The 24,345-nt window shown below is 39.9% G+C and overlaps 1 long non-coding RNA gene across 1 annotated transcript in view; it reads right to left on the bottom strand.

Moving 5' to 3' along the window:
- Positions 1–8,991: 8,991 nt before the first annotated feature.
- Positions 8,992–24,345, bottom strand: part of LOC134138428 (uncharacterized) — a 28,689-nt gene continuing 13,335 nt past the window's right edge. Inside the window, exons 2-3 of the long non-coding RNA XR_009957892.1 lie at positions 15,785–15,893; positions 8,992–9,324 (exon numbers count right to left, since the gene is read on the bottom strand). This is a non-coding gene — a long non-coding RNA (uncharacterized LOC134138428). The remainder of the gene's footprint in view (positions 9,325–15,784; positions 15,894–24,345) is intronic.

The raw sequence follows: 24,345 nt of genomic DNA, 5'->3' as shown, positions 1-24,345 counted from the left end.
TGGTCTTCTGTGAAACGTTGTTCTGTCTAATCTGGCCTCATCTGGCATCTTAGCTGTCACAGTACAGGTTGATAGATTGGGATCTTGGATTTCTGGTTTATGGGAGGGTCTGACTTTATAAAGCCTTGATCAACTTTTGAAGGAAACCTAGAATTTTCTAGGGAGAGTTCTATTGCAATTTTCCTAAAACCAAAATACTGTTGCAAGTTGACCTTGAAACAAAGGAGTGGAAAGGATTACCTTGAGTATCACCTCAGTTTTATGTGATCATAGGGAAAAAGTATGCTAACTAAGCAGCTTCACAGAAGGGTCTGCAGGTGCTTCACAACTCTTCTGATGTGCCAAAAAAATACTTCCCCAGCTCTCCTACTAACTGAAAAGCTACAATGATGGTCAAAATATGTAATCTAAACGTGCCAGAGGAAGATAGCAGGACACATCAAGCATATGCTTGGTCCCTGTGTGAGTATTTGCTAAATTTCACATCTGTACAACACTGTGAGCTTGACTCTGGCCCATACTATACGGAGACATATCTGAAAGTCTTAACAGCTGCCAAATTCAAAAAACCCTGAACCCTTGTCCCAGTTCCCCTGCCACCTGACGGGGGTGATCAGTATTGTGCTGAGAATGGTAATGGGAGGCAGCAATGCAAGGTAAATGCCAGGAGGTGCACAAGCTCCCATTCACCTTCTCTCTCTCACAGGGACCAAACTCAAGTACTTCAGAGGAAATTGAAGTTCTAGGGAAAAAAACACTAGTGCACAAAGACTGAGGTAGGGGTTTAATGTAGTCCAAACAAGCAGTCTCTTTTCAAAGTCCCATGGATAGGTACATCAGCTAACAAATGACTTCCATTGCAAGCTTACTTCCCTTCCTCCATTGCCGAAGCTATTTTATGTTAGTTAAATTTACTTGTCATTGACATGTGCTTGAGTTCACGCTCTTCAGACTTTCAAATACAGAAGGTCTCACCTTTATTTCATTTCACCTGGTTTACCCACACCAGTACAAAGGGGATACAGGTAGAACCATTTGGAATTGCTGACAAATGGGTATGAATATAGTATATGGACTTGAGAGAAGTGGGCCTCAAATCTAATATAAACGTCTCAAGAGATCTATAAAGAATACTTTGTTTAAGGATGAATTTACTTCATAGTCCTTTTGCCTTTTTGCATTATTGGTGTTAACAGAGATGTCTCGTCGTTGAGATCAGTGCTGGAAGAATAGTTTCTAATTTGTGCAGGAAATTCTCAGCAAGTGACAAGAATAGTCTGAAGCCAAGGTTCAGAAAAAAATGTAGGAGGACTTCTTGAAGGTAGAGCAGCTCAAAATTTTTTTATTTTTATTAGAGAGAGAGGAAACTTGAGATGGCTGCCTTTTTGAGACTGTCAATCATGACCAGAATTAGAAGTGGTTGTTTGGTGTGTCAAATATAAATAACCTAGATGCAAGCCTAGCAAGGAAGCTGTTGGACCTTGCATAACGAGGCCAACTGAAGTCAGGATGTCGCAAGGGGAAGTTAAGACAGATACGCGCTAGACTTGATTCCAAGGAAAGCAGTTAACAGTTGCTCTAAGCAAATTAATTAAATTAGCAGTGACCTAACTTTGCTCTGCTTGCATCCATTTGCTTTTCATATGAACATGAAGTACTTCAGTACATCTGTTTTCTATAAATACTTTCATTTTATGTGTTTTTTTAAGGGGTTTTCCTGAGTCCAAAGGTAAGGCTGGATCTATCACTCACGGCTTCTCTCTAGTTACAGTTTTACAAGTGCTAGAAAATCAAGGAAGTACTTAATACTTTCTGTTTATTTTTTTAATATTGTGAGCTTATTTTTTTTCCCTCAGCAATTATAAAAGGGCTGATTTTCTGCTGGTATAAGTTAGCATCACTTCAAAATAATGATGGATTCTGATTTATACCAGGGAGAAGGTTTCCCCTTTTTTTCATAGGTACATCAATGCAGATGTCCTAAGTGTTCAGGTCATTTCTCTTCCCAGTTGTCTAAAAGACGATTCATTCTTACCTTGTGCTCAGAGAAACTAGATCTTTAGGTTTGTGAATGAGTGATTCTTACCCTGTGCTATATTTTCTTTCTTTTTAAGGAACTGATATATTTGGGGACCTTTCTTCTGTTAGAACCTCTTGTTGGGGGACTCCCTGGGGCTCCCCAGTGTTGGGGGGCTCCTGGTGGTGGCAGGGCCAGGCCTAACCACCAGAGCCTGTTCCACCACCTCGCGAGGGAGTGGGGCAGCTGGCACAGCCCCAGCTCCAGGTGTTGGGCACTGCCACAGGGACAGGGATGGGCAGTTGATTGCAGGTCAGAGTTGGGACTGGGGTGAGGCCCATGGCCAGACAGGGGCAAGGCTGCAGAGGAGCTGGAGACCAGCACCACTGCAGCGTTATAGGGTATGGACCAATAGTCCTGAAATGGGCTGAAATGGGGAGCTTGGGCCTGAGAAGAGTTGAGGGAGGTCCTGGGGGAGACCTATTGATGTACTCAGGGCCCAAATACTTCTGACAGATTTTTGTGGGTAATAATGTTGACCTGAAAGAGTGATGGAGCTCAGTTTTGCCTTCAGTAACTCATATATAGTTGAAGCCATTTAACATGCTATTAGATTTTTGTTCAATAAAAAGGAAGGAAGATTGGTCTTTTTTCCTATTTGCTGCATAGTATAGAATCATCATGCAAAGAAAAGTCAGTCCAGATTTACCCATTTACCAAATTGCTGAATCTATTCCAGGGCACCTATCGCCTCATTAAAAAAATGCTGCCGCTTTACAGGATGAAGTGCTGATTGATAAAACTACTTCTCAAGAAAAACGTTGTTCACACATTTTGCGTAGACACCCATATCCTAGTAAAACTGATGTTTTACTACATCAACCCCATGTCAGCAGTTAGCCCAGTGGGATTTTTGGCAGTCCCATCTTACCTCCTTCCAAGTGTGAGTGCCCTGAGGTCACAGTCCCCAGATGTTCCCAGAAGGTGATCACTTTTCACTATAAGATATTGTCTCATGCATTTTTGAAGGCTCATTGGATCTGAGTATTTCCTTGCTTCCTGCCAGACTGCCACAGATCCAGCCTCCTCCACATACAGTCAGTCAGCTCACTCATACCTAATGAAAGTAAGTAAGTCTGGTCCGGATACCTTCCCAAGCCAGAACCAGCCAGAGTGGAAATCATGTGCTCAGCAGTTATGGTCCCCAGGAACAATCTGTTGCAGTCTCAGCTGGATGCAGGCAAACTTGCAGGGGTTCCTGGGAGAAGACACCCAGGAATGGGACTGTCACTGGTAACGTGAAGAATAATCCCCTCTCTCATGCCAAACACACAGGTCATGTTTAACCCTTTAAGGGCCATGCACAAGAAATTCACCTAGAATAACAGCTGCCCTCAGTGTGTGAGCCCGTATACTTCTACTATCAGTCGTGTTCTTGGCTGACAGATTCAGGCTCCGAATACAAGGGATATCTATGGGCACACATTAGAGATGAGCTTTTGTTCCAGTCTTCCAGGATGGAGGAGCAAGGCCAGAGCAATGGGTGACCTTTTAGCTGAGAGATAGAAGGCCATTGGGGAGCAAGAGTAGAGGGGAAGGAGGAGAAAGGCCCAGGAACAGATCTGCTTTGAAGGCACAGGATCCAGAATCTCACATGGCCAGTACTGCTGCAAGTCGGGCATTCTGCTTTGTGGACTGCTTGTCAGCTGTAGAAGATTTTTGTTGTAGTTTGGGTTTTTTTTATTCTCTGGACATGCTTCCTACTCCTAGATGCTTTGCCAAAAGGGAAGTCTAGCTCTCTGGCTCTGTGGACAGTGCCTTTTGCCAGATATTGGCTAGTTTTACTTGTTACAGTCTGACCAACAGCTCCCTCAATCATCACGACCTTTCAAAGGTTATCAAGAGTGGCCTCGCAATGACATTGACTAGCTTCCTCAATACTCAGGTGCATGCCATCAGGTCTCATGGACTTGTGCATGTCCAATTTGTTTAAATACTCCCTACCTTCATCCTCCTCCACTGCCGTAAGCTTCCTTGCTTTCCCACTGGTCTCAGGCACCTGGGATTCCTGAAGACAAGTCCTACCAGTAAAGACCGCAGTGAAGAAGGTATTGAGGACCTCAGCCTTTCCCACATCCTTTGTAGCTAGGTCCCTTGCCCTATTCAGCAGAGAGTCTGTGTTTTCCATTGTTTGCCTTTTGTTGCTGATGTACTTGCAGAAACCTTTCCTGTTGCTCTTCACATCCTTCACCAGATTCAACTCCAGATGGAATTTGATTTCCTAACCCTATCTCTGCATGTTCAGATGGTGTCTATATGTTCCTCCTGGGCCACCTGGCCTTACTTCCACCTCTTTTACACTTCCTTTTTATATTTGAGTTTTATCAGGACTCCTTGTTATCCACGCCTGTCTCCTACCACCTTTGCCTGATGTCCTGCTCAGTGCAATGGACTTTTCTGGAGCTTAGAGGAGGAGATCCTTGAAAATCAACCAGCTCTCCTGCATCCCTCTTTTCTCTGAGACCATGTCCCATGAGGTTCTTCCAAGCAGTTCCCTGAACAGGTCAAAGTTTGCTCTCCTGAATTATAGGGTTGTGATCCTGCTATTTGCCTTGTTCCCTCTCAGAATCCCAAACTCCACCATCTCGTGGAGCAAGCACCATCTCACTGCAGCCAAGGCTGTCTCGACCATTACATCCGTGACTGGTTGTGATCTAGCAGATTTGAAATCCATTATGCCTTATACCACAGGATGAGCTCTAGGTTCTTCATTAGTTGTCTTCAGGTGTGATATATAGTTGCAAAGAAAAATAAGCACCAAAAATCGTACTTGAGAAACACATCTTGACTGCCCTTTGTTTAGGCAACAGGAAGAAAAAAATACCTTACCAAACAGGAAACATTTGCTGCAGGCTCCTTAGACATGTGTCTAATGGTGGTACCAGATTTATGAGAAAAGATTTAAAACACTGAGTCCCAAACAACTATAACCATCATCTATTTTATCATATGATAACTGGATAGTTTATTTATTTTCTAATATTTATTCTCTTTATATGAAACAGAATTCTAGCCATTACTTTCTGTTTCTCATTGATACTGTAGGAGATTCTCTCAGGCCTTTTACCTAGATCTTCCTGACAAAGCAGTCATCCAGTTTCATCCAAAAACAGGATGGAAAAGTTTCTGAGGGCAGATTCTCTTTTCTTGCACCTTAGTTTTCAGTATATGACAACATCTGGTAGGCTGGAAAAATTGTGAGAATAGCCTTACTCATGCTATTTCTATTTCCTCTCCTGGCAGATAGTCACACACATGCATTTCATGTTTTATATATTTATGTTTAATCATCAAGCATTTTCTAAATTCAGAAAAGCTTCATAACACTTGTTATTTTATCTGAACTGCTCTCATTAGAAAAATGCAGATGGAGACAGCAAGTTAACAAGCTCAGTGTAGATGCTGACCTTCAGCATCCACAGGGTTGAAAGAGCTTTTTCTATATTCAGCTTACGACATTTGTTTTGAATTCAAGCTACAAATATGCTACATGTTCTATAGTAAGCCCTGTGACAGGGTTGGGGAAATCCTAACTGTGCTAAGGATGTGTATATTGAGGAATGCATTTCTCACCTGGAATTTACATGCTTTCCAAGACCTGTGTCTCTGCTTGCACTGGTGTAATTAAGGGAGTCTTCCATAGCGTTGCCAGTGCAGACAATAATAGGAAATAGCTAATAGGAAAAACAAAAGGATTGCTCCATGACTACAGTATTAACCTGAAGTTGTAGGTTCTCTTGGCTCTGACTTTCTGCTGAACTTGGCAAATCACTTAAACTTCTCCACAGCTGAGACTGACATCTCTAGACAACCTTATGCTTCTCTCAACTCTCAACTTTTGTCCATTCTGTCAAATTAGATGAAAAAAAATTGCAGGTAATTGTTCTGAAGACAGTGCTAAGCTTAAGCAGCATAAGCTGGGGTATCTAAGCAGTACTGTTGTGTGGAATTGCCAAGTTTTACCATGTTATAAACAAAATAGGATCATATATACATATGCTTAATAGACTCTAGAAGGTTTTAGTGGTAGATGCCTTATAACCACACTTTCTTCAGGTTTCCCATGTAGAACTTCCATACCAGGAACCATCATTTGAAGAAAAAAGATCAAGGCTTTATTCTCAATTTGAAATATGATAAATTGTGAGGCAATCTGATTGCATGACTTGGAGCAGAGGGCAAGATGCAATAGTGATAGTTTGAGGAAATCTTGTATTCAGGGGTTACCAGAAAGGTATCTCACTTATTTTGTTTGCCTATTATTGTTTGTCTTTTTGGAACTGCATTGGTGAACAAGGGCTGTCTTGTCCTACATCTGGAAAGCAGTTAGAATAACCTGGCTGTCACGACAGTTCAAGAAATAATAAAACATATGGCCCACAACAAAGGGATATTCACTGTGCCATGACATGTTAGCAGAGATGTCAGGCAGAGGTCAAATTTGGGCAGATTCAGTTAAGTGTGAACAGGTGCTACCAGACCACCATGAAATAACTATCTGGTTAAGCCATGCTAAATGAGGCATAAGACACTCTACCCTCATGGTATTTGTAATCTTAAACTGTCCTGTGGCCACGGAGTATCTAACAGTATTCCTAGAGCAAGCAAGCAAGAGAAATGGACATCCTTACATTATTGCTGCAACTTGAAAAACATTTTATCTTGTCAGTATTCCAGATTGCTTCCTGATGTGGGAGTGATCACAAGATAATTTCATTTCCTACTGCTATTTTGGAAAGGAGAGAAACTGTAGGCAATTCGCATATGGAGTGGCATCCTTTCACCAGATCATGTCACCTTTCATGAGAGAGAGTCACAGCAAGAGAATTACTATGCACCTCACACAACAAGGAATGACTCAGAGGCCCACACATAGCAATCTGCAGGAGGCTGTGCCCTTCCTCACTAAGGTCCACTGCCTTCATGCCTACTTAGAAAACCTCTAGACTTTTCTGCTTAACTTAGAAATTCCTTTGTTCAGACTGTGTTGGCATTGAGCAACGGGGACATAGTGCAAGCTGAGGCTAAGATCCCTCAGTGGAGTAGCTTCTGGACCCAGTTAAGGCTCAGTTTCTCCTAGCCCATATTTCCAGGTTTTCTTCCCCCTGGAAACTCAGCATATGAGAGAAAAACTGATGTGTTTTGGGGCCTTGCTATGATCTCAGGCAAGATGTTGCCAGGACATACCCCCACAGCCAGAAGCCCCAAGCACACCAGCTTATGCATATCCCTAGAGCTTTCCCCTGCTGGAGCATGGGGTTTGCTTCCTCACTGTGCAGCTAGCAAAGTACCATTCAGATGGAAGTGGGCCCACTCTGCTTTGCTTTCTGTTTACATGCTTGTGTAACATGCCTGCAAGCAAAATAGAAATTATCCACTTTTCCATTTGTAGTGCTCCTCATTCCTTTCTGAAACCTGGATGTGGGTTGAAAAAAAGTCCTAATGACTCAATTTCTCCACTGGTAACTTGCATCTGCAAGACATATTCTGAAAGCTTCCTTTCCATATTAAATCATACAGTTTAGCCCTTGGCATGTTGGGAGACACAACATCCTAAATTACTGAGTGGCCAAATCTGAGAAAAGTACATGAGTTAAAAACTATCCAGTGGCTAAGCCACGCGGTAATGCAGCTTTTTTCTGATAGAGAATAAAACTTGATTTCTAACACTGTATGTATATTGAGACATAAGCATGCACACTTACACAAATAAATCATCACTGCTAAAGCATCGTGGTTCCATGGGCTTTTATGTCTTTGGGAGCAGTGGAAAGTCCTGTTGCATTGATACTCTCATGTCTTATAAAGGCTCTTTTCATGATACTGCCTTTTCTACACTGGAGGGGCAGGGAAATGCTAAAAGAATCTTTCTCTGCTACCCACCTGCTAATTTTCATTAAATTTGCTGCAATGTAACATAACTCAGGTATTTACCTGTCTATTGACTTCAACTGTAAATGACCAAGAATTTCACAAGTAATTTGGGATCTCACTTATCCACCCACCCATAGAACCCCATACTGAGATTTCCAAATGACATTTCTTTAGAAAGCCAGGTTAACTGTGTATTATTCTGTATTCCACATTGAAGTATATGAAGTCAGGCAAAGTGAAAATAGATACCGAATATGACTCAGTGTTTTGAGATTCAGATGTGTGATACTAAGTGCAAATAAATTTAAATTATACAGTTCAATTTTGAACTGTTTGTTCATTATTTCTTAAAACATCTTTTAACTGCTGCGGACGAGTCTATCTCTTCCTTTTTAGGAAATGTCTTAAAGATATAATTTAAACTGTCTCGTAAAAAGTTCATCACTGTCAGGCAAAGATATGTACAATTGGGCTTGTGCATGGCTATTTTTTGGATTCTGTAAACTATTTCCTTTTAGGGGAAAATCTATTGACAGGGCAAACTTCTATTAGTCTTCATTCAAAGGAGGTGACATACACTGCTTTTTTTCTTCACTTTCTATCTACCTTTCATTATACTTTCTACTAACATTAAATTTATGTTAAAACTATCACCTGCTTTTCACACCATCCAGATCTTTTCATTTATGTATGCAAAAAGTCTGCATGTGATGGATTTCAAAGTGGGGAGGATACATGTTAACCTGAAATACTCAACTTCAACATTTTCCTTCAAAAAAGCATGTAATAATCCACTCAATCACATTTCCTGATTAAATCTACTTTCTTTTGAACTTGTTTTCAAGCCCAGTTACTTTTCTAGTAACAAATGTGCATACGATGTTGGAGAGTTCAAAAACACATGAAGTTTTTTTCACAATTGGAAAACTATGCCCTTGGGAAAATATCCTTAGATATTCCAAATGAATAAACCAGGAGTTCATCATTTCAGCTGCAAAAAGAAGTATCTTGGAAAATAAATGTGATAGTTTGGATTGTTTTCCTTTTTTTTTCCACAACGTAATTGCTTTAATTTGGGTTTTATATTTATACCATAAAACTCAGTTAAATATTTTGACTAAATAAAGAAAAGGAAGAAAAGAAACAAAGAAATACATCAAATCCATCCATGATGCTGTAACAATTTACACATATGAGGGATCCACACCATACCAACTAGGCTTTATGAATTTAGGACTTCTACACTGCAAAGCTCTTCAACAAATGGAAAGCTCTAGATCTGACCTGAAGATAAGTGAAGTCCATGGTGCTCTGTGAGATCTTCCTTGTAGAATATCCTTCAGGTAATTTTTGTGTTGGAGCAGGATTAGTTCCTGTGGAATGAAGGAAGAATTTTAACTTTAAAAGAGGCCATCTCTTAGATCTAGTGGCTGTCAGAGAACAATTAGAAAACAGGGCTGGGTCTAGAAGCTGTACGAGTGCCCTGGTGGTTCTCGGTTTGCCTCCTTCCTTTTCCTCTCAGTCCCTGCTAACATTTACCCAGCAAAGCACTGGCAGCCTCTTTCTTCTGAGACCCCTTGATCGCTCTGGAGTACAACAGAAGTATGCAAAAATGAAAATTGAGTTGGGAAATCTTTTGCAGAACCACCAGTTACATTTCCAGTAGTACATAGGTAGCCTTGAAAACTTCCCATTCAGCCCAGTTTAGTCTGTGGATCTGAAATGTAACTATGACAGGCTTCTACTCTGGAATATGGCTCAGTGTTCATGAGAAACACTAAGGTATCTCTTAAACTTGTAGATAATCACCACTTCAGTCATTTCTCTGATAACTTATTCCTGATGTTTATCTTGGGGGAATTTCAAGATGATCTCATAAATCTTTTCCATCTCCTCCATTTATAGGATTGTTTTCTCCTTCTCTGATTTGCGGTGCTAGATCCAACTGGCCCAAAACCTCCCTGAAGTAATTGCTTTCCACCAGAGATCATTTTTTAATTGTGTTTTATAAATAAATAGTTCAGATCTTTGGGTAAGATTACCCATTAGCTGAATATGCTGATTGAGAGAATAATTAATTCTTTTATAGTCTGCCTGCAAGCACTTACTGCTGTGGATGAACAATTTCTTCTAATCAGACAAAATACATTAAGAGGAAAAAAACTGCAAATCTAAACCTGATCATAAAGAGACTTGGCTTTAATGTATTACTCCTAAATGTCTGTATAAGAGTTGTGAAGAGGAGGCAGGCATTACAAAGCAAGCCAATCCATACACCCAGGCAGGGCCTCTCTGCTTTCCATGGAAACTCTGCAGCTCAGCGGGCACCTCAGGGTCTCTCCTCAGTGGTAGCACAGGAAAAAGACAAACTGTCTTCAGAGTCCTTTTTCATCCATTCTGACTACAGGATTGGAAAGAATTTCATCAACAGCATGAAAACACAACTGTGAAGAGAGTTTGAGTAATAATGTATAGTTTCTGGATGCTGTACAACACAAAGAATTCTAGAAACAGTCATAAGCCTGCTTATATGTAAAGGCAAAGCCTCCTTTTATCAAGTAATTTATTAGTGCAGCCACTGCAAAACTTAAAATAGCTCTTAAATTGTTTTTTCTATGTCCCTCCTCTGGCATATTGGTGGCATTCTACATAGGTCTCTAACAGGGCACCAACTAGAAGATGCTGCTCTATAGAAATTAAGAATCTTCCACTATGGTTAGACACCTGAATATGTATCTCAAAAAAAAAAAAAAAAAAAAAGAAAAAAGAAAGAAAAAAAAAGAACATTTTCTAGCACTTACAAAAATCTCAAATGTACTTTCTCCCTCTCTCTCCCTCTCTCCCCCCAGTTGCAGAAGTAATTAAAATATCAGTAGAATATGAATGCGTCTGTGTGCCTATAAAGCTTACTGTAGGAAATCAAGCAAATTAGTTTTATATTTAGTTACGAATGCAATGAGATCTGGAGCTCATCCTTAGTTCTACAAGTAACATATTCCAAGTGTAGGAAAGCCAAGTCCATGTCTCTCCCGCTCGTGGGGGAGCCTGGGCTCCCTTCATTGTTCTTGTGGAATGCTGCTGCTGTGTGAGGGTCCTGCTCACAGCTGGAGAGGCAAGGGAGGCAATTATTTCAGTACATGTTTGTTTGTAGACTAAGCCTTAGAAAGATAAAACTGCACGAAATATCACGGGCTATCAAGACCAGTATCCCGCATTATATATAGTCCTTTTCATGGCTATGTCAAACTCCATCTTAAACCTTTCTGTTTCCACTGCTGCTGTCATTACTCCAGCATTTCATTCTTGCAGCAGAGAGAACTCTTCTCCTTATTTTTCTGGTCTAAAATCATTAAGGGTCAATTTATACCCTTGTGCCAGTGTTATCTTTTACCCAAAATAGCTCTTCTTCCTAATGTTTACCCTTCCTTTCCAGTGTATTTGTCGTATTCTCCCTCCATCTTCATTTTGCTAGACTAAACAAGCTGAGCTACTTAAATCTTTTAAAAGGCCTTTCTTTCCTTAATGATCTTCTCCAACCCTTTTCTGCAAAATTTCCAGTTTAAGTGCATCTTTCCTGTACACGGACAATTATACAGTTTCCCAAAAGTGATTTCTCTAGTGCCTGGACTTCCCAGTTTGTACTTGATATTGCCTTGGGTGCTGATTAGAATTCGTAATTCCCTGAATTCTGCACGGAGCAGGCAGCTAGTATAGAAAGCAAAGCAGTAAAGTGAGATGGCTAGTGTTGACCTTTGTCACTAAATAAAAAAACTGCCATGCAGTGAATCAATTAGAGGCTACTTTACAATATATGCTTTTGTTTCTATCTAAATGTTACAGTATTATAATTTTTGCATAATCCTGAGTTCCTGAAATTACACATTACCGTGATCAAGTCTAGCTGTAAAAAGGAAGTACAGACTCAGGTACAAGAAGACATTATTTGGATACCTAATAGCACTGAAATGCTTGAGAGAACCTAAAAGTTGTGGAACAGTTGTATAAATCTATAAATCCTTGTCATAGCATTAAAAGAGTTTTTTTCCACAGTATTTTCCTGTTGCTACAAGGCCATCTTTGTGTCTCCGTTCACTTCCAGTTGTCTGTTGTCAAATCAGCAGCTGATTTTGCTTCAATACTCAGCAAGCTGCAGGGTTGTGCTGTATGCATCTGAAAGGAAGAACCTGTAGCCCTGGATGCTGTCCACCCACCATTGCATCCAGCACCATAACCCAAACCCTAGCAGTCAAACAGCTGGTTCTCTGCTGGTACACCACCCTTGCACATTTGTGGTGGCATGAAATCTCAGGGAGTTCTCATGCAGTTTCCATCTCATTTTCTATTGATAAAGTGTTGTGGATTTGATTCTGTTGTGTTTTTGAAGTAAAGCTTTGGTTCCCGCTGTCTTTTTTTATTTTAACTAAAGCTCTTCTACATCATATATCTGAGAGAATCACAAGATCTGTTGGCCAGCAAGCATGCCACTGGAAACATCCTGATCCTGCTTCCTCGCCTAGGTTGCCCCATGCCTAGACATACTGGTTGATGCAACAGCTTCAGCAGCTGTGCTTCCTTCCCTTGCCAAAGTTTTCCCAAACTCTCAGATTCTTCTCATGCCCACTGGGAAATAATATAGATTTAATTTATGCTACTGTTATCCCTCAGATCTGAGAAGGCTGGAATCTGATACCACTGAACCACTACTGAGAGTCCTCCTCAGGACTGGAGAAAATGGAAGCATAGAATGGTAAGGTTGGAAGGGATCTCTGGAGGTCATCTAATCCAACCCTCAGCATAGCCCGTATGGGGATTGAACCCTTGACCTTAGCATTAGCAGCATCACACTAACCAACTGAGCTAAACCTGCATACAACAGAGGTAGCTCTCATCCTTCCTAGAAATGGTGACTATGTGAATGTATTGCTTGGAAATGTTCTTTCATGCCAATATCACTTTTCTGAGAAAATTTCTCATTTTTTTTCATGTCGTTGTGATGAGAAAACACATCAGTCTTGAGTTTATTGAAACTGATCCAGTCTCAAAGTCTGAGGTGAAATCTCGGTGACATTTAAAGAAGTGGCACAACTCCCATTGACTCTGCTGGGGCCCAGGTAGCCTGGATGTTAACCCTGAGGTGTAGTATCACAGCTTCCATTTGTTATCCTCTTTGGCAAAGCCAAAAAGTCTGCAGAGTTTATTTTTTAATAGGTTTTAATAGCCAGCTGCAATGCAGATACATTACAGAGAGGTAAGTTACAGCAGTATGTGACAACTGAGCAAGGGATCTTCAGCTGCTGCAAATTGTAACAGCATAGCTGAAATCACATTATGCCAGCAAAGGATATACTTGAGAGATTTAAAATACAGGAATAGCTAAGGTGTTAAGAACTTTAAATTTGTGGGAAGCAATTCAATGATTCACTTTGTGTGCTGGGAGCCTTTTATTTCATGTATTGTGGCAAAAGTTCTCCAGACTATATTAGAGGAATTCAATAACATACTCAGAATGTAAAACATACCAAGTTTGAATTAAATGAAGACATTGTTGTATGTTATTGGCTGCAAGCACTGACCCACAAGCAAAGAAGCAGTGTGGAAAAATTAACGGAAACTCATATTAAAATATGATACCTTCAAAAATAATTTCTATAAGCAGTAAGATTTAATGAATTTTGAACAAAACAGTGCTTTCACTCTAAACCTTTAAAAGGAAAAAGGTTCAGCACAAAAAGTCTGCAGTTAAATCTCTGATTGTTTTGGTTTTTTCTCTAAATGTTAATAATTTATCAGGAAGCTCAAGGGTTTTCAGAAGAATAACTCCATGCTCAGTCATTTTGAAGCAACTTTGTTTTTTTTGTTTTGTTTTCAATTTGTTCTAGCTGCATTCCTTCTGAGTGGGAAAAATAAACCAAGTATTTCTAAGATATAAATAGTTTAGGATGAGATGAGTAATTAAGTGAGAAGAAACCAGAGCTGACTGGTGATAGTTCTAAGTTACATTACAATGAAATTTCATTCTTTCCTCTTAGCTCAGCATCCAGGAGGTGAGGATTTTATGTATTTTTATGGAGCATTGTTTCAATGTACTGCAGACATGATTATACCTCCCCCCAAAATAAAAAGTAACAACAAATAATAAAGATGAAAATTACTTCTTAACTTACAAAAAACAAAAGGAATTAAAAAAGCAGATTTTCACACATGCTTGGTCATTTCAAGGTTTTTTCCTGGTGCTGTTACAGGAATTTTGGAGTCTGGGAAACCACCTACCTCCACACTGAATAAACCTTAATTTTCTTCAGCTGTCACTAGCTCTCACTCACCTGGCTGCCTTGGAATCTGCTCCCTCTCATAAGTACAAGTATTAGCTGGTAATGAGGAGACATATTTTTCACAGCTTGGCATTCTTCTTATCCCACCTTTAACATTTTGGGTTTCCCCCATCAAAGCACAATAGTGCAAAGCAAGAGACCATCCAGGAATCAAATAGTTACGCATGCTGTTTATACCATAATTAATAATATTCATGTTCCTCTTACAAAACAGTAAATATATGTATGTTATATGTAAATACATGTATTTGTTTTATAAAATAATTGGTGTGAATTTATTTACATCTCTCTTCAAATAATTATAAATAGATGATGATTGAAACGAAGTATGTTGGCTCTATATTGTCTTGCTCTACTCCATTTTTTAGTTTCACTCCCCTGTGGAATGAGTGTTAAAGGACAATTGTGTATCAATGTGTCTCTTCAGTGAAATAAATGAACTGAACTGAAGTGAACTCAACAAGACTTTTTGGATCTTCTTCTGTCATGTAACTACTTAACACATTTAATCTAAATATTCCTTAAATTGGAAAGATCTCTAACAAATGCAAAAAAAGATTGTGGGCTACTTTACATCATAGATGAGGAGAATATTTTAAAGGCTGAAGATCAAAAAGCAAGTCCCAATTTAAAGAAGTAGGTGCCAAGCAAAAAATGAAACATACCATTGTCACTAGAAAAGGAAATCATATTCACTTCACATGGTAAGAGAATGAAGATCACTGATGTTATGCCTTTCCTCTGGATTGTACAACAGCTTTGAAAAGTTAGGTTCAGGGAACAGGGGAAGGGCTTGTTGCTCCTAATTCCTAGAGGAATCACAGATCACTAGGAGGCCTTATCCATAACAGTTTTACTGCTACCTGGTTTTACAAAATTTCATTAGAGCAGATGAACATGCTCATACAAATACAGCTCATTCTAGAAGCTGTATTAGCTATTTCAGTGCAAAACATTTATACATGGTGTCCACCCAACAGCTATGTATGTAACTATTTTCTTAAAACATTACACCTCTAATCAAAACAGTAATAAAATCTTTTTTTAAAGTACAACAGATTTGAATGACCTTTTGATTCCTAATAATTTTGCAGTGGAAACTTCTCTCCCTTCCTTTTTAGGAAATGTCTTCCAAGGTTAATTTATCTTGCAAAAAGATAATCACAGGGAAACAACAGACTGGACAATGGAGGGCCTGAGACCTCAGTTCTGCTGTTGATGTCACACAGCTCATGTGAATGTCAAACCTACTGGAACGGAAGTCACTGTGACGAAACTCAAAACTATCAAAGCTGGGAACGATAGAAGGCTCAATGTGAAAAAAGTAAATCTAAGCATTAAAACAAGCCAAGAATTTGTGTTGCTTGGAAGTACCATTGAAACTATTCAGTAATGCAAATAGCATTGTCTTGGGTAAAGCAAGCTCAGATTGATGTACACTACCTCCTGTTACTGTCACTGTTTGAGCACTCACAGATGGTGCTGTATTTAGAATGATTACCTGCTGAAATTGTAATGGAAGGATTATGCCCAGCTGGAGAGCCTGTGCTTCTGCTGCTAGGAAGGTATCACCTCCTTGTCATTTTTCTTCCCATGTGAAAAGAAGCTGACTGCAAAAGAAAGGAAAAAAAGGTGAGGTTACCAATTGTTGTCTGTAGTGTGTTAGTTGAAAAGACCCTCATAGGTGGAATTCTCTGCTCCATCCAGACAAAGACTCCACAGTTTGTGTTTCTCTTCTGCCTTAACGACAGGAGTATTGCATATATGCCAACTAGTCCATCCCACAGGCTTGCTGAAACAAAAGTGGTCTCCCTAGCAACAGTCTTTGAGAGACAGTACAAGAAGGAGATTTCCCAGTCTCTTTGACCTGGAGGCTGGAGCCCTCCCTCTGGGGACCAGCTGCTCTCTTTTGTCTTTAGCTTCATTTTTAAAACATGTTAGCTTTGATCTGTGTTTATATTGACAAAAAGCATCAGTATAAAATGAATGAGGAAAATTCAGCTGTATAAACCTGCAGGCTGCATCAGCAGAAATTGGAAGCAACAACACTGAAAACAGAGATCTTCAACATATTTTGTTAACATTTAGAGACAAGTAAACTGGCATTATTGCTGTCTTCAGTACATCTTACAATCTTCAGTACTCATTCTTACAAATGAGATGAACCATGTATTTGTGCATGGACAGACAGCAGAGGCCACTTATATTTTCTCTCTTGTGCAGATGCTATAGCTTGATTCAATTGACTTCAACTTGACTTCAACCCCAGTTCTACAAGTATTAACTTATGTTTAACTTTGAAAAAAGAAGAAATCTATTGATGCTAGGTCAAAATAAGCACATTGGTAAAACACTGCAAGATCAGGATATTTATTATATCTGTCTGTTATAGTCATATCAGCCTACTGCAATATAAGGAACTATATATAAAGTGTGTGAGTCTTCTGCTGCAGGCTTTTATGTGGAAAAAAATAGTATGCTGTTCAATTATAGCTTTTCTGCAGTAGCAGTGCAAAAAGAGCCTGAGTGAACAAGTGTAAATCAGACAAAATCAAGCTTTCACATTCTGGGAAAACTTTTTAAGGAATCAGTCCTGCCTGTGTCTATTCAGGTACCTCCCAGCTGATAAGAAAATAGCTCCAAAAGAGTTGGTATTAAGAGCAGTTGCTGCTGCAGCAGCTGTAAAATGGTTTTAGGCTGAGGAATGCTGGCAGGGTTATGGTCCTGGTTGAACGACCAAACTGGCTGAGGATATGCCTTACAAAGCAGCAGCAGAAGCTTTTGACACAGGGTCCTAGGTGTTACTTTGTGGTAGGAGTTCTCTTAGCGTTGAACTGTCTGCAGTTGGGTAATAAATGGGTTCTTCAGAAAATGAATTATGCTATCTCCAGTTAGGGTTTGGATGATGCATGGCAAGTGAAATGGCTGGCTTACATGGCAGTGAGGGAGCTTGGTCTAATGCCAGGTTTGACAGAAAGCTCTTGTGCATTTGCATGTTTATCCACTGGTTTGCTTTTTGCCTCCACAAATGACCGAGTGAGCCAATACCTAGGACCAGGTTTGTTTCCTTTGGTGGGAGCATAGTAATAACACTTATCCTGCTTGTCTCATTCTTCTGTTTCTTCTCTGTCTGAGAAGACCTAGAGAATATGCTAGCTTTATGCACCCTATTTTACCTGTGTTTCTTCTACAATGTTCTTCATGAGGTACAGACGCAAGAAAGCAGCTTATGCAAATATGCCACTGTGTAAATCAATTTGGCTGTAAAACTGAGCATTAAAATGTAACTTGTGGGTAAGCACATTGTAAACTGATATTGAGGCTGAATTACTGCACTGCTATAAAGCGATTTTGTTATGAATGCAAACAAGGTAGTGTTAGCTTAAGACATTTTCCTCTGTTACATTATTTGTAAGAAAAAGAAAACATGCTGGTACTACTAGCAAATTTCAGAGCTAATCAATTTCATAGAGTGATTATACAGCAGAGCTCTGGAAACCTTCTGTCTGCTGCAACTCCTAGATATTAACACAAGCAGCAGACTAAACATTTGTACCCTGTTTGTACTGCCAGCTGACAAATGAAGGTAATTAATGGGCAGCTATAAGGTGAGTCTGGAAAACAGCAAAACTTGTCATCCTGAAATGCATAGCACTGATGCCACAATATTGATTTAACTGCATTAGTCTTGCTAAGCGATCTTGTATGGTTTTACCTTATATATTGGTATTTACAGCTCATTATTTTTTCCTATTTGTTTTCTATAAATTTTTCTTTCTGAACACTTAATGCTACCTGAACATTAGAGACATTAGACAAAGGAAATATCCCATGTCAAATCCAGCTGTTCAAATCACCTGGTAATAGGATTAGAGGCTTGTCAGTTTTTTCTGAAGTTAGTTTTCAATTCTGCTAGCAGATGATTACAATGGATGCTCTTAGTGTAATTAAAATCTATGACGTCTGTTTCACTGCTTAGCTGTTCCCATTGGGGAAATTGCCAATCTTGGCATAAAAGATTTTCCAAATACTCTTTTGTAAGTGGCTGATAGTAACCGAAATAGGAAAATAAAGATGCATGACTATATGCCACTTGCATTATTCTGAGCTGTTTAGTTTCTCTGAGAAGAGTAGTTATGTAAGGTGAGCTAATGATATTTGACCTTAACTTAATTGTAGAGCATCCTTCACATTCATAGCTCTTTGCAGATCGCTTGGGGCACCTGCTGCTCGGTGGAAGCAGGGAAGGCATGCTCCAGCTCTGAGGTTTGTTAGGAAATGTCTGAGATGCTATCAGCCTATGGCCTGATAGGGACTGAGGATGATAATCATGATTTCCTGTAAAAAAGAGATGGTTATGGTCTGGCCTGACCTGACCTCTTGCTGTCCTATCCTATAATTTCCACGGTTACCCCAAAAACTTCACTAAAAAGTATCTTTTTATAGAGACAGCAAATTCTAATTTAAGGAGTGCAAAACACGCCTAGCTTTCGATGCTTGTGGTTAACTGTTCCAGTAGTTATTTCCCTCACTGTTAAAAATATGTTTTATTTCCTGTTTAAAATGTGCTGACTTAAACTTCAGCCCACTGCATTTTGTTATGCCTGTGTCTGGATGCTAGAAACTCTTCAATCTACCTTCAGCAGTGATGAAAATTATTCTGTATTTTTTGGTAGGAAGAAGGATACGAGTAAGGCTCAAAAGCAGTGGACTGACTGTCTCCAGTCATCCAAGAGAGGCATAAAAAGATATGTTTCATTACTTTCCAAATTTTGTCACACCCAAGACACCTTTCCAAGATTGTGCCAGTAGGAACATGTTATTAGATCATCCTCTACTCAGATCGTAAAGCTTTTATTTTTTTATTTTATTTTTTTTGCACAGCAACAATCTCATCATTTCTCTGTGATTTCTTTTTTTTTTTTTTTTTTTTTTTTTTTTAATTAAAACCCTCTCATCCCACTTTACAGGCATTTGTGTAATGTGCCTTGACTTGCACAGAGGAAGGCAGCGTTAGCCCCCAGCAGGATGTTTCCGTGAGCGAAAGCCTGGGCTAGGCACGCCGAGGGACGAGGGCACGTTCTGCCCCTCAATTACGGAAGGGGCCTGTGGCTCCGTTTCAGCAGCCTTGCAGCGTCGCGGTAAAATCAGGTCCTAAACATGCTGCAAGTACCTCCTGTCCCAGGAATTTTTAAGTCCTAGAAAATGAGATAACTCATTTTTGATGGCTCTCGCGAGCAGCGAAAGGCGGCGGCAGCTCTCCACTGGCAGCAGCTAGTGGCCAAGGGGCACGACTGGCACTCTTTGGACCCGCCTGTGATCTAATTTAACTCACTAACATGGCAGAGAGCGAGTTCGGGTGCCACTGCATTTCCTTTCTTGCCATTTTAGCTAATCGAGTTGGCACAGGGAAGTGCCAGCAGCATCCTGAAACGCCCATCCGAGGGGCACAGCAGGGCGGAGGGGCCCTTCGGCAGCAGCCGCGCTCTTAATTAAGGGGTAAAAAATATAGGGATAGCCTCAAAATAAGGGGAGCCGCCAGGGATGCAGCGGGGTGGCAGACGAAGGCGAGCGCAGCGGCCAGAGCCCGACCTGCACAAAATGGAGGGCGAGCCCGGGCCGGGCTGACGCCCGGCGGGCGGCTGTTGGGCTTCCTTCCCCACCGTGGCTCGGCCCTCACGAGCAACTCCCTGGCAGCCCTGGGGGCCAGGTACGTGGTCGGTGTGTCTGGATTTTAGTGGTGTTTTCGTGGGGGTGTTTGAGAAACTGAGTGAGACTTCAGGCAATTGTTTTTAATCTTAGGCCTCGCTCATTGACACCCTGGGTAAAAAAATGGCGGTTACTGCAAGGAGCGCGTAGTGCTACATTTGATCAATGATTCCCCAAACCTTCCCATGGTGTGTATATATAAATATAAATACATGTACAGCCATTACAGAAAGACTGCCAGATTGGATTGAGAAAACAGAAAATATTTACACAAACTACAGCATGCTGCGTCACGGTTAAGTTAAAGATCTCCATTCCTAGGCATTTTTTTTTCTGCCTACTTTGCCCTCTCTCTGTTACTTTGTGTCAGTCTGTTGCTTCCCTTAATAGTTTTGACATAAGAAATATATGTATCATTCACGGTTGCTTGATAGCTTCGTAATTCTTTAACTAAGCTTATTAAGATGAATTAATCATATTAAAAAGTGTCCATGAAGCGCAACTTTGTGGTAGCAGAGGGTAAATTCTAATTACAGTGTCCTGCAGCAGTGCCTCGATGCAGCACAGCAGCGCTGGGCCATGAGCAGAACGGCTCCTATTCAGGGTCTGCTGGTGAAATAAACCATGCAAATAAAGCTGACTAAAACAAATGAGAGGCAATTGCATCCTTCTGCCGGTTTACACAAGGCCGACAAAAAAAAGATGTGCTTTTTGCTTGCAAGCTTGCGTTTTTACCCTGCCTTGCTTCCTGATGTACTCGGTGTCCTTTCAGCAGACTCCTGTTACCCTAGCATGCACGTGTTTTGTAGCGTTTGCAAACTAGCACCGTATGTTTTCTAACAGGTTTTGAAGTAGAAATGCTGGGGCATTATAATTTACATCCAAATTTATCTCTGTAAAATAGAAAACATATATTGTAAACACAAGAGCAGCTGGTGAGCAGGCAGCAATTAGCTAACATTCGTTTTATACTCCATTTTCAAAGCATTGACTATTTGTCATTGGCTAAATTGAAGAATAAGAACACGATAACTGGAGGATGTTTTCCTGTTGTCAAAATAATGACAGTATCTTTGCTGAATAGGTACTAAAGAAAAAAGGCTAGGTTGATTAAAGCAAGTAAATTTTTCTTGCTTGCTTTTTTTCCCCCCTAGTTCAAGATCTACTCAAGAATATTTGTTTGCACTCATTCTAATGCAACCTTTCTGGGAAATATATTGAGTGAGGGCTGTTGCAGGAAGCTGAACAACTCTAAGGTGCTGGCAAGCCCATCTGAACAAGGTTCTTGTGACCTGGAGTTGGCTTGGTAACTGTGAGAGTTAAAAACCGGTGGTTCTTTCTATTTGTTCAGGTATGTTTCTTAAGCTTTAGAGTACACATTTTCAAGGTTTTCTGTGCAATCATGAGGGACAGGAAAGGAAAGTAAAAGTGCAGACATTATGATATATCAAATGACTCCAGGGCTTAGAGCTTAAAAACCCCCTCATATGTGGAAGGATTTACAATAAAAATTATGAGTGTCTGTAGTGCTAGTAGATGGTCTGTTCAATTCAAAATCATTCGCAGTGCTGTCACTATTCAGTTAATGCTCTTAACCTATCTCTGTTGTCCTTAATTACTACTGCTGTCACCAGGTAGGTAATATAGTATATGTTGGGAAAGAGAAGTCTAAGAAAATGCTGCCTGTAAATGTCTACTGCTTCTACAGAATGTTGCTACTGGAGCAGCACCTGTACATGAAATCCTGCATGTACTTTAGCTTCCAGGTCGGGGCACAAATCATTTGCTGTGTATACTCTCGCCAGCGTTTTGTAGCCTTTCCCATGTCCCTAGGATACTTCATCCTTCACAGCCCAACTTGAGTCTTAATTTACTATTCACTGGCTCTTCTAACTGCTTTGAAACCAAATGTGCTCTTTGTGGTACGTATTTTAATGCTGTATATGTCCATACTCATTTTGTGGTTTAAAGAGTTCAGCAAATGATCTGGATGTTTCAAGTTGTCTCCAATTCCCACCTCAGATTTGTGTCTGGTTTTCCTTGCAGATCCTGTGAGTGCAGTGTGTGACCAAATAAAAAGTCTATGAGTTGTCTCTTGCCCTTAGTAGAACAAGTAAAAGATAAAATTCTTCGCTGTCTAACCACTTTCATAAACACCTGCATTTAAATCCACAGACCCCTCCTCTACCAAGGAAGTTCCTCAGCTGCAGCTGGTAGGATGTCATGGAGGGGAGCAAACTTGTCATGCCTGTGCTGCTTTTGTATATTTTTCTATGTATTCACTACCTAACACAGACAGATACAGCTTTGTGTGCTAAAGGGACAGTAGATCTGGCCCAATATGCCCATTCTTGTGTGTAAAGATCGAGGGCATTCTGTCCCTTAGCTAGACTTTTTGCAGTACCAGAATAAATACTGATTGCACAATTAATATGACAGAGTTAAGTTTAATTTTGCTTCTTTGACAAACCACTTCTTAATGGCTTTTCTGTTTGCTCATCTCCGCTAGATCTTAAACAGAGACGTGATGTTGCTATGGAAAATAGTGAGCTAGCAATAACAAATGCTTCCTCAGTAGAAGCAAAGCACCCTGTAAGCCATCAGCCATGCAGATATAACTGAGAGAGTAGAAAAGAAAATACAGGGAAAAATAGGAAGCTGGTTCCAGCTTTCGTTCTCTCCTTATGTGAAATGTGACCTGCTGTTCTTTCAGCACAGCAAGGTGACACTCATTTGATCCTGGAAAAGAGGGTGAATTGCTGATAGTAATTTCTATCAGTGGCATACCCGCCACTGTCGTGGATATCAGTCTGAGACAAGAGATGTTGAAAAGACTCGCCTTCTCTTCACTTCACATATGCATATCTTACACTAAGCCGAAAAGAATAAGGGATTTTTCTTTCTATGATTTTCTTAGTCCCAAGAAATTTCTTCACGAAAAATATGTGGGAATATAATACCCTAAATCCAGTCATACTTCATCTTGCCTCCAGACTCTGAAAGCATTGGAGAAATATAAATTAGAAAAATTTGACATTGGCCTTGATCTTTGCTTTGCCACCTAAGATGCTTTCCAGGGTCAGCCTTGAAATTTAACACAACACCATTCTGTTGGAAGAAAGCAGAAGTTGCACAGTAGAGCTATTTTATTTTTTTTAAATATGACTGTTATAGCTTAATTTTTTTTTAATGGTCACATAGGACCCAACCTATTTTAAACAACTGAACCTTTTCATTCTAAAGTCTCTGCTTTTTTTCCATCTAGCTGCAGTTTTGTTTTTGTAATGCTCTTGCCTAAGAAAAGTTAAAGTCAATACTCATGCGGCGTACTGCAGTTGACATTGTAGGTCGTTGTTTAAAGAGGCTATTTGTGATGTGGCTAGCTAAGAACCGACCATAGTCATGTTGTTGTTATGGCTGAAGACAAAGTTAGTTTTACAGAACTGACTCGAGCAAAATTCCCCCCAAAACATTGCCTAAATTAATGAAAGAACAGTCAGAAATGGAGTTTGGCAGTTCTTTGTTTTTTAACAGTGTACTTTAAAAATCCTAGCTCATCCTTTTTTCAACTGCTGCTCATGTATGATTGAAAACTGTATGCTAGTTCATATGTAATGCTAAGGTAAAAACTTAGCTGAAAAATATACATCAAAAATGCCTTTGATACATAGTTAAGTTCCAGTTATATGTTAGGTGTAACCTGGGAAATAGAAAATTTATCAGCTGAAAGTAAGCTAATTTGTAATAATATTGAATGTTGAAGAAGATGGTCTGAAAAACAGCTCACTGCCTTGTGCACTTAATCCACAGCAGCAGTCAGTACCATAGGAGTCTTACTGAATCAGCAACACATCTATGCATCAGAGGAATTAAATCATGAATTGGTTTTATAGCCTAGAACAGAAGAAAAAACCATAAAACCTAGTGTCTTTTGTTATAAGTGATTCATTAATCTTTTTCTTGTTCTTGATGCCCATGTATATGAGTGGCTGCCTGTTCCAATTTCTCTCTTCTGTCCAAAGATAGTACTGACTTGTAAGGGTGCGGTAATCCACCTAGACAAGAAACTGTTTTGGTAATACATCACTACTTTAAATATATTTTGGAAGAAATTAATTTATTCAAAGACCATTCAGGCTGAATATGGAACATAGCATTTCACATGGCTTATTTTTTTTGACCTAAACTTCTAGCTGTATTGCCTGAGGTGAGTGAGGTCTTGGGATATGCCCATGATTACATTTTGAGTCAGTATATGAAATAGGACTAATAAAAGACTTTTAGTAAGACTTAGTCACAGCACTGTCTATAAAGTAAAATATTTTCCTGTGAATGATTTAAACCAAGTTCAAC

Source organism: Rhea pennata, chromosome 3 (genome assembly GCF_028389875.1).
Source record: "Rhea pennata isolate bPtePen1 chromosome 3, bPtePen1.pri, whole genome shotgun sequence".
Taxonomy (NCBI): domain Eukaryota; kingdom Metazoa; phylum Chordata; class Aves; order Rheiformes; family Rheidae; genus Rhea; species Rhea pennata.
The sequence above is the reverse complement of the archived record's forward strand: the minus strand, read 5'-3'. Positions and strand labels throughout refer to the sequence as shown.